General features: G+C 45.1%; 1 long non-coding RNA gene across 1 annotated transcript; it reads left to right on the top strand.

Annotated features, from left to right (window-relative positions):
- The first annotated feature begins 676 nt into the window (after positions 1-676).
- LOC117244941 lies at positions 677-5,529 on the top strand. The gene is made up of 3 exons (XR_004498952.1): positions 677-3,853; positions 3,933-3,976; positions 4,052-5,529. It is a non-coding gene; the product is annotated as an uncharacterized LOC117244941 (long non-coding RNA).
- Positions 5,530-11,684: the final 6,155 nt, after the last annotated feature.

The following is an 11,684-nucleotide window of genomic DNA, read 5'->3' as shown; positions in this document are numbered from 1 at the left end:
AGAAATAGATATTAAAAATACTTAAGTGAAGGGGATTTTGTATTTTATTTGGTTAGAGGCAGGACTTTGAAATGAATAATATAGATATTAAAATATACAAATCTATAATGAAGATATGAATATATATATAGACATAAAGAAATAAATACAAGTAATCTAAACCTAGACAAGTAGATTAATATTTAATATAAAAAATATACAGATAGATGGTAATATATTTTAATATCTATTATGCATTATATCTATGTGTACAAATATAGAAGATCAATATGATAGAAACAGATATTAAAAATATTTAAATGAAGGGACTTTTTGTTTATTATTTGGTTAGAGGCATGGCTTTTAAATAAATAATATAGAAAGGAAAATACACAAACCCATAATAAAGAAATAAATAGATATATATATATAGCCATAAAAAAGAAATAAATGCAAGTAATCCAGATCTAGACAAGTAGAATAATATTCAATATGAAAAATATACGGATAGATGCTAATATAATATATTTTAATATCTGTTATGTATTATATCTATGTGTATAAATAAAGAAGATCAATATGATAGAAATAGTTATTAAAAATATTTAAATCAAGGGGTTTTTTGGTTTTCATTTGGTTAGGGGCATGGCATTTAAATGAATAATATAGAAATGAAAATATACAAATCTATAATAAAGAAATAAATATAGGGAGATATATATATATGTAAATAAAAACAAATACAAGTAATCCAAATCTAGACAAGTAGATTAATATTCAGTATGAAAAATATACGGATAGATGGTAATATATTTTAATATCTGCTATGTATTATATCTATTGTATAAATCTAGAAGATCAATATGATAGAAATAGATATTAAAAATATTTAAATCATGTGGATTTTTGTTTTTTATTTGGTTAGAAGCAGGGCTTTTAAATGAATAATATAGAAATAAAAATATACACATCTATAATAAAAAAATAAGTATAGGGAGAGATACATATATATATAGCCATAAAAAAGAACTAAATACAAGTAATCTGAATCTAGACAAGTAAATTAATATTCAGTGTGAAAACTATATGGATAGATGCTAATATAATAAATTATAATATCTATTATGCAATATATCTATGTGTATAATTTTTGAGGCAGAATCCCAATTTCAGCCACAGCACCTGGAAGACGAGGCCGGTTCTTTATTGTGGAAAGCCCAGCACCCTGGTGTTTCAGGGACGGACAACGGGACAACTAGGGCATGTAGGGGAGGGAATGACTGGCAGGACCTTTCTCCACCCCACCCCTACCCCCACTCCAAGGTGCAGCAGCCCCAGGTATGACCGGTGAGGACGAGAAGGGGGCAGCTCCTGGCAGAGGCAGTCTTCAGAGGGTTACCCAGGCAGACCCATGCAGGGAGCCACTAGAGGGGCCAACAGGCATCCTGGGAGTTCCTCCAGGAACGAGGGTTGTGGCACCCAGCAGGGTCTGGGGGAGCAGCTGGATGTACCCGGGCAGGGAGCGTCACTTTAAGAGAAAACTGAGGGAAAACCCGTCCTGCTGAACGGCGGCACCCGAGCGGGCAGGGAAGCATGTGGGGGTCTGGGGGCGGCGGTTTTCAACTTTCCCCTTCTACCTCACCACTTCCTCTCCAGAAAAGGGATGGGTTATCAGGGAAAAAAAGGGGTTTAAACTGAGGGAAAAAGCTTCCTTTTCCACAATCGCCTGTGTTCGAATTGAAGAGAAATCCACTTCCTCTGCAATTTTGATAGTCTCAGTTGGAGGTATGCCTTTTCTGTGCTGTTAGAGGTATTAATTGATAGGGAATCCCCATTTTCTATTTTTTTTCACTTTAAGTGGAAAGGGAAAGCATGGATGATGCTTTTTTATGGATCTGAATTAAGGGAAAAATGCCCCCTTTTCCATCACCAAGAGAGATTTAAGGCAAGGAAAACCACTCTTTTCCCCAATATTTGAGGGGTTTAAATTAAAGGGGAGAAGCCATTTATTTACCACTGTGTCTGTTTAAGTGGAGATAGCTGCCCCATTTCCTCATTTTAAGCATTGCCTTTTCCAACATTTCAAGGGTTTAAAGCTGCATTTCAGGGCACCTCTACCCAGGCCCCAGCACCAAATATTTCCAATGGGAGCTAGCCCAGCAGGTATGTAATACTAATGCCATCTGGGAGTATATTCTTTTGCTTATTTTCATTTATAATGTAGAGAGCCCTGATTAGAGAGCCCTATGATACTATTCTTCTCCACCCTAATTAATCACAGGTGGAATGCTACTTAGTAATCACTAAAAAATAATTATGCAAGTCCATAAATTATCCAACTTAGCTGGCAATGCTGCTGAAACACAAAGTTTTGCTTCTTACCCTTTTTTTTTTCCCCTTGGCTCCATTGCTCTGAGTAATTGTAGCAAAAAAAGAAAAAATCGTCTTTTCCCAAAGAGTTTTCTTCTACGTGGAACTCCTTACCTCAAATTTAACTCAGAGAAGCCAAACAGCTACAGTGCCTCTGAGGGCTTTTATAGCCAGTGGGATTTACCGCCTCCCTTTTCCCAGGCATCGTGGGAAAAAGAGGCGGGCCCAATCAGGGGTATATTAAGCCCTGGATGTGCTAAGGGGCACTATTCCCTCCTGGGGAATCAGCTGGGATAGAGAGCTTGTCTCTCACCTCACTGAAGAGTCTCTTTCAGTTTAAGTTAGCCTGCTTTTAGCAGATATCTTTCGGGCATTTGAAGCAGCAGAGGATTTGAAGACACCTTGAAGAAAACATTTTTGAACACTTGAACACAGGGAGTATTTAAGTTCATGATTTTGGGTTGGGGGTTCAGGGGTGATAAGATGCTTTCGTAATAACTTGTCTTGTTTTTTTTTTTTTTTTAAGGAGGATTGCACTTTCCTGAAGTTCTAGGTTACATCAAGAGCGATACTTCAGATTCTCTCAGAAGATTCATTGTGACACAAAAGGGAAACGTCTCCACAGCAGCTTTCCTTAGCAAAAAATTAGCCTACTGCACGGATTTGCTTCGGACAGAGAAGTCAAGGGCTATAATTACAGTGATGATCAAAGAGGGGCGGTGGGTGTGGATTCACACTGGTGTGGGGCTTTGAGTGAGCTTTGGGAATGGGGAGGATCTGAAACCCAGGGGTCATTCCGATCATCTCCCATCTTGGCGTTCCTCAGCCTGGCGCCGACACTGGCGAAGGTTCGATTCGGGAGCTCGGACACGCATCGCAATTGTGTCTCTCTTTAGAAGCACCTGATTGTATGTCTTTTTAGGTCTTGTTTTGAGCTGTGTTAACAGCTATATGCAGCAATATTTCTTTACAGTGGATAAGGACTTGTAGCGATTCAAAGGCCGGCAGAGAATTCCAAACACTGGATTCTTAGGCATCCATCTCTGTGGTTCTGGGAATAAGTTGTTCCGTTAGCATCTTTTTCCTCCAGGGCTGTTTGAGCTCGACAGGCTCGCCTTCGGTCCCGCCTTGGTCATCGCGTTCAGCATTCTCTTGGTCCTCATGAGGACTTCCTTGTCTCAGAGAGTTTTCTCTCCCTGTTGTGTCCCCTCGTCTGTCATCTCATGCGTCACGGGTGTCTGGGGGTATTTGGTCTGGAGGTGCTCTGCCCTGCTGCCTAGCCTGGCTGTAGGTGTTTAAGGACACGTCCTGGGCAGTTGTAATTGGAAATTTGTAATAGGGGCTGTAGTTGGAGTCTAGCCTATTCTTAGGTTGGCATAAGATGTCTGGAGCTCTGAAGTTACCCTGCAGCACTTTGACTTTTTTCCTAACTGGCTTTCAGATGCAGATGGATTGAACCCGTGGCAGAGCGCCCCATCCCAGATGAGGGGGTCCGCCCGAGAAGGTCAGTCAAGGGTTTTTCTTTGCAGTGGGGCTGGAACTGGTCACTCTGTTACAGCTCTGCTCTTTGTCTTTATTTTTAGGAAGTAAAGCTGGATAGCAGCAGTCAAGGTGAAGCAGGTAGAAGGTGAGCCAGAAGCAGCAGTTATTGTCTCAGTTTCTGGTGCAGCTCCAGGTGTCTATGCTCGTTTGTGTGTTTTAGGCTGCCTCCTGATGCTATGCTGAGGCCCCCTCACTGACCTGCCAAGAGACCCGATTTGCTTCTCTTGCAAGCCCCAGCAAATATTACAGGAGTCTGTGGTGAAGCCTTGACCTCATCCATGTGAAGGTGCAGTTGGGAGCCCAGGAAAAGCCTTTATAATCACTGGAGGCAATTTGAAGTTAGTTTAGAGGACAGGGCTGTAGTGGGATGTGCCCCTCTGACATCTAGGGAGAGGATTTCTTCTCAAGCTTCCCAGAGCTTTTGCAGAGCAGGGCAGTTTCCGGCCATCTCCTCATTGTCATGTGTTTCACGTCGTCGGCCATCTCAGCCTCTCAATGTCATTGTGGGCTTTATCGTTGAGGAAGCTGCCTTTTGCGTCCGCAGCCATTGCCTTGTTCACCCGGCAGACATTGCCTGCACCTGGTGGTACTGTGCTTGCCTTTGTAAATGTATATGCTTGGAGATGGCCTGCCCGGGCACATAGTTACAGTTAGAAAACTGGAACTTTAGCATTTTCTACCTGTTCTACCTATGAGGTTTTGTGTAGAAAATGTGTGGGCGTAGATAGTGGCTGAGTCCTAGCTACGATATAATCCCTCAATGACCACCTTGTGTTGTCTTGCACATCTCCGATGCCTATTTTCTGAGAATCTACCAATTGATGTTGAGCAGCAGTAGCGAGAAGATATCTTGGTGAATTTTGTTCAGCACAGGGTTTCCAAATAAGGGTTGTGGTCACTCTGTAAGTTAGTCTCTTGCTGTGTGTGAGAGCGTGTCTGTCTGTGGGAGTCGGTCTGTCCGGGTCTGCTCGCATGTGATTGTGTGGGTTGACTGGTTCTAATATTGTGTGTATGATTTCTGCTTTTCAGGACTTGAAAGTCACTTTTAAATTTAGAATAAAAACCCAGCCAGGGGTGTTTCCCTCCCCGGCTGGGGTTTTTTTCTAGGTCCTGGCCAGTCTGTGAGGTGACTTTCATCGCCAAAGTTAGGGCATGGCCCAGCCCCGACTGGGGTTTTCATCAGGCAGGCTGATTTTGAGGCTCCCAGGAACCACGTTCCAGAGGACTGCTGACAGCAGGGTTATAATGGAGCAGTTGAGATGAGAGTGAAGGTGAGTTGGTGTGCAAGCTGAAGCCGGCTTCTGTGGCGAATGACTATTGGGTTTTCTGTGTGCTCCTTCTGGTTTGGGATAGCAGTAATAATAAAACAGCATGTATTGAACTTTTCAGAAATACAGAAATGTTTATATAATGCTAATATGTATTTGGCTTGTATTGTTCTGTATTTGCATTTGCTTCCGTGTTTCTCTGTATTAGCCTGTATGTGAATTAGGGGTTTTTCAGTGTCTACATGGATTGTATTATATTGTATAGAATTTTTATCGGTGTTTGCATTGGCATCCAGTCTCTGTGTTTTGCTGTAGTGTAAATAAATTTATTCACTAAAGGTGAATAAACCCTAATAAAGATGATCCCCCTTCCCCCCCTGACCCCGGCTCTTGTGTTTTTGTTGTGGTCAAGTCATTATTTTCATTCTATTTCTTGCTGTTCTTCTCACTTTGCTTTTCAATCTCTTTCTAACTTTATTTATGTCTGTCACTTTCTGTAGGTCTGTGTCACTGTTGCTCAGTCCATTTTTCTGTTTCTCTTCTCTCCAACTCTCTTTTCTGTCTGAGTTAGACTGGAAAAAAAATAGTTAATTTCTTTTCATTTCAGCTCTATTTCTCTTCTCTCTAAGTCTACTTCCTTTCCCTCAGCCTCTGAGCTAGACAGAAAGCAAATGGAGTTGATTTCTTTCCACTGTCCCTCTATTTCATTTCACTCCAACTCTTTTCTCTCTCACTCAGAGGGAAACAAAAAAGAAACAAGAGTTTATTTTGTTCCACTGTCCCTCTCTTTCTTTTCCTTCTAACTCTGTTTCCTTTCCCTCTAACCCTGAGACCTTTATTTCCTTTCCCTATGAGTTACAGAAAAGAAACAGAGGGAGAAGAAATAGAGTTTATTTCTTTTCACTCTCTCTGAGTGAAAAGAAATAGAGTTATAGTTTGAGTTACAGAAAAAAGAAATGGAGTTAAAGTTTGAGTTTATAAATCAATACCATTTACTCCCCAGGAGCCTGAAACCTCCTACTGCTGCACTGGACATTCAATAATAATATATATATAGATTAGTATTGAATTTTATACCACAGAGGAACCCTATATACCTGTGCACACCTGGACTACACCATACCGACATACCAACCCCTATATAGAACCATCCTACCACACCAATTACTCCCTAAACAAGCACTGCCTCCACCCATCACCTCCCACCCTCCATAAACACTGCCCCTGCACTGCCCCCAGCTGCAAGCACTCACCCCTCCTCTGCACCCCCCTGCCCCAAACACTTCCCCCTATTCTGCACCCCTCCCCTGAACACAGCCCCCCAACTACCCACCCTGACTCCCAGTACTCCACCCTGCCCACTACCACAACCCCCATGGCTGCAGCACGTTCCCAAAGACTGCCTCGGGCTCCATGTCATGCTGCTCGGCCCCCAGCACCATCCCCGCCGCTATGTCATGCTGCTCTGCCCCTGGCATCCCACTGATGATGTCACACAGCTGCCTTGTTTACAGAAATCACGTTACCAAAATTGTTAATAAAAGTTTTGGTTTTTTTATTTGTGTATATTTTATTAAAACAAGCACCCACACATCCCTGGACCGCGCCACACGAAAAAACTCGTCCTGCAAATGCGCAGTGAATAAAAAACGTGGCTGATCATGCAAGTGCCGTGCCGCCACCGGCAAAAACCCCAGGCACAGGTGCCACCATATTGACCGGAAACATGTCACGGCAGCCCTGGTAACCCCCCTCATATCTCATCCGTGCATGCCCAACACCATTGTGTCCAGTAAACAAAGCACGCAACCACCCCTGAATGTCGCACCGTGAGAAGGCAACAAAACACGCAGAAATGCCGCGCTGTCACATGGTATTTCTGCGCATTTTGTCGCCTCTGCATGGCGCCGTGTTTCCAAACCACAAAAACGCACGGCACTCTCTATATGTGGAAATACATGGGTGCCGCCATTTCTAACCAGAAATATATGGGTGCGGCCATATTTTAGGGTTGAGGGCTAGGTTTAGGGGGTTAGGGTTAGGCTCACTGGGACACACTCAAGCACTCCTGGGAATTCCTGGGCACTCCTGGACTCTCCTGGGCATCTCTGGGCACATGTGAACACATCTGGGCACACATGGGCACACATGAGCCAACCTGAGTGCATCAGGGACCATTAGAGCACACCTTGGAACATGTGGGCCTATCTGGGCCTTCCTCTGCATACCTGTGCACACCTAGGCACAGCTGAGCCCACCTGAGCCCTCCTGGGCACATCTGAAAATACCAGGAGTCACCTGAACACTATTGGCTGCACTTGGGAAGACCCCAGCACACCTGGCCACAGCTGCACACTCCTGGGATCTCCTGGGCACCTCTGACACACCAGAGCACACCTGGGAACACGCAAGCACACCTGGGACCACCGTGATAGTGCTGGGCACAGCTGGGCACAGCTGGGCTCCACTGGGCACTCCAAGGTATGCCTGGACATACCCATGCATGCCTGGGCTCTCCTGGGCACACCTCAGACCATCTTGGCACACCTGGCCAAAACTCAGCACATCTGGGCCCACATGGGCTCACCCACACCCAAGCACACCTGGGCATACCTGGGCATATCTGAGCACACCTGGGCACATTTAGGGAACATCTGGGTACACCTGGCCACACCTGGGCACTCCTATGCACTCCTGAGCTCTTCTGGGCACATCTGGGCCAACCTGGTGTCGTGGTTTTAAACCAGTAATTAAAAAAAATTACTTTTTTTTTTTTTTTTTCTGTGAGATATGGATTAGAACAAGAGCAAAACAGGCTTAAAACTTAAAAGGAATAAAGAAAGTTTATTAACAAACTACAATAATAAGAACACCAGAATAAACCTCCAGAAAACCCTTTTTATCCCCTACTACCCACTATTCTCTTGTTCATACGACAACAGAGACAAAAACTTTGGAACATTGGTGGTTAAAACAGCCCCAATTCCTGCTAAAGTCTTTTCATCAGTCTTTGTAGAGAAAGAGAAGTCTCTTTCTGTTAATCTATGGAGTGTCTCACAAGAAAACTATTTCTGCTATAGTTTTCTATTGCCCTGATGTCAGCTGCTCAGAAGTGCTGTCATCAGAGCTCACTCCTCCCATTTCACATCACTCTGAGGTGTGTTATGGGCCATAAGTCTAGGGATGTCATTCTAAGGATGAGTTATTCAAAGGCTAAAGTCTTTTTCATCTGTCTCTGTGAGCTTCACTAGAAAACAGTTTTCTCATTGCCCCCCAAGGCTTCAAATCTTCGCTTCATTGTTCCAGCACTTCACCGTATCAGAATTACTCTACTTTTTACTCAAAATTTACACTTTGAACACTCTATTCCTCCCTATATACTGTCATGAATTAAAGGAGTTTTTTTTCAAGACCTTATTGTGTTGCTGTATTTTATATATTGGTAAAGGTTTGTCTGCACAAACCAGCCTCTGGGATAAGTCGCAATATTAAAGGCTAAAATCCTTGAAACGTGCCTGCAGAAGAGAGAGTAAAGCAAAACAATATCCTTGTGTGTAGGGGAAAATATGTAAACTTGTGTATCTTAGCCAATAGTAGCTTGCTCTGCCCGCAGACCCTGTAGAACCCTATAAAAGGTGTGCTAAAGATAGAAATAAACGGCGTTCACAATTACTTCTGTGAAGACTGGTGAATAGCTCAGGGGTCTTTCAACATTATTGTCCATTTCCATAGCTTCAACAGAAAGGTATTTCAGCTCATAAAGCATCTCCTTATTCTCTACGTTTTCTGAAGCTTCTTTTTCTTTACTGTCTCTAATAGTTTATAAAGTCTCTTTACATGTTGATCACTCTCTTTTTCTCTCTCTGGATAAAAGGATTAATCTGCAAGACTCATCTGGGTAATAAAAAGTTTAAAATCTTGCCTAAGCTTTGTAGATGGTTCTGTGATCTCTGCCGGAGCAGCGGCTGGAGCTGTCTGCCATAGAAAATTCCTCATGGCTGCTCTGGAGAGTGTAGTCGCTGTCTCAGCCCGCCGCAGGTCCAGAGCTTTTTTTTCCTTTCTTTACTCAGCAGTCTCTGGTGAATTCTGTCACGGCAAAAACTGCAGCTTAGCCAAGAACTGGCCTGGCCCAGCCAGAGCCCGGGGCAAGCCCCCTGCAGTCCCTCATCTCCCGGCTGGGAGCTGCGGCAGGCCCAGCCCAGCCCCTGCCTGGCCGCATGGCCGGGCAGGGAATGAGAGGCTAGCCGGAGCTCTGTTACTTTTCACAGCCAGGAAACAAAGAGAACAAAAGACCTCTTTCTTTACATCTTAAGGTAGGGTTCACAAGTTGATCCCACTTTTCAATGGTCAAAACTGCTGTCAATTCCCAGTAATGACTGATATTTGGTCAGGAGAAAAGACTCTCATGAGTCACCAGCAACTTCAACTTCCTTAGCTCCCAAAACCACCTTAAAGGTAAAGTCACCCCATGACACCTGGGCACACCCAAGCTCACCTGGGCACAGCTGGGCTCCACTGGGCAATTGCGGATACGCCTGGACATACCCATGCACACCTGGGCTCACCTGGGATCACCTTGGAACCCCAGGCCAAATCTCACCACATCTGGGCCCACATGGACTCACCTGGGCAGACTGAGGCACACCTGCAAACACACATGGGCACACCTCAGACCCCCTTGGCACACCTGGGCATATCTGGGCACATCTGGGCTCACCTGGGCACACTTGGGCACACCTGGACATACCTAGGCATTCCTGGACACTCCTGGGCTCTCTGGGGCACATCTGGGCCAACATGGGCACACCTGGGCCAGCCTGGGAACTTCTGGGCACACCTGGGACCACTGTGGTACCCCTGAGCACAGCTGGGCACAGCTAGGCTCCACTGGGCACTCCAAGGTACGCCTGGACAGACCCATGCACACCTGGGCTCTCCTGGGCACACCTGGGACCACCTTGGCACCCCTGACAAAATCTCACATCTGCGCCCACATTGGCTCACATGGGCACACCCAAGCACACCTGGGAATATCTGGGAAGTCCTGGCCACACTTCAGACCCCCTTGGCACACGTGGGCATATCCAGGCACATCTGGGCTTACATGGGCACATCTGTAAATTGGGCCGGTCTCTGATGTGATGTCACAGAGAGAAGCATAACTGATCTGAGACTGCTGTGGTGTCACCGAGAGGCATAAATTAGAATTGTCACTGCAGTGATGTCACAGAGAGGAAAAAAATGAGACTGCCACAGCACAGGTGGCACAGAGAGGTGTAGATTGTGCCTGTCACTGCTGTGATGTCACAGAGAGGAGAAAAATGGGACTGTCACTGCTGCGGTGTCACCAAGAGGGGAAAACTGCGGCTGTCACTGCTGTGGTGTCACAGAGAGGTGAAAACTGGGGTGATCACTGTTGTGCAGTCCCAGAGAAACTTACACAGGTGCTATGACTTGTCTGTTGCCACACGGGGAATGGAATTGGGGTTGTTAGGGCTGTGGTATCACAGAGAGTCTCAAATTGGTTCTGTCTCTGATGTGATGTCACAGAAAGAGGGACTAAAGGGTCTGTCACCGCTGTGGTGTCACAGAGAGGCGTAAATTAGAGTTGTCACTGCAGTGATGTCACAGAGAGGGTAAACTGGGTCACTCATGGTTGTGATGTCACAGAGAGGGGTGTAATGGGTCTGTCACCACTGTGGTGTCACAGAGAAGCCTAAATTGGAATTGTCACTACAGTAATGTCACAGAGACCTTTAACTGAGACCCTCAGTGGTGTGATGTCACAGAAAGGAAACAAATGAGGCTGCAACAGCACTGGTGTCACAAAGAGGAATAAATTGGGCCTGTCACTGCTGTGATGTCACTGAGAATGGAAAACTGGGGCTGTCACTGCTGTGGTGTTACAAAAGGAAAGAATTTGAGGCTGTCACATCTGTGATCTCATAGAGAGGGGAAAATTGAGGCAGCCACTACTGTGGTGTCACAGAGAGGCGTAAATTGGACCTGTCACTGCTGTGATGTCACATAAAGGAGCATAATTGCAATGTGACAGCTGTGGTGTCACTGAGAGGCATAAAGTAGAGTTGTTGTTGCAGTGATGTCACAGAGATGGGAAACTGGGTCACTCATTGATGTGATGTCACAGAGAGGAAAAAACTGCGGCTGCCCCGGCTTTGGTGTAATAAACCGATGTTAATTGGTCCTGTCAGAACTCTGATGTCACAGAGAGAGGAAAACTGAATCAGTCACTGCTGCGGTGTTACAAAAGGAATGAATTGGAGGCTGTCATGAGTGTGATGTCACAGAGAGGGGAATAACGGGGCTGTCACTGCCACGGTGTCACACAGACTCATAAATTGGAGTTGTCACTGCAGTGATGTCACAGAGAGTGGAAACTGGGTCACTCATGAGTGTTATGTCACAGAGAGGGGAAAAAACGGAGACGGCCACTGCACTCGTGTCACAGAGAGGCGAAGATTGGGCCTGCCACCGCTGTAATGTCACAGAGTGGGGAAAACTGGG

Source organism: Parus major, chromosome 10 (genome assembly GCF_001522545.3).
Source record: "Parus major isolate Abel chromosome 10, Parus_major1.1, whole genome shotgun sequence".
Taxonomy (NCBI): Eukaryota; Metazoa; Chordata; class Aves; order Passeriformes; family Paridae; genus Parus; species Parus major.
Note: the sequence above shows the minus strand (reverse complement) of the source record. Positions and strands in the feature narration are given on the sequence as shown.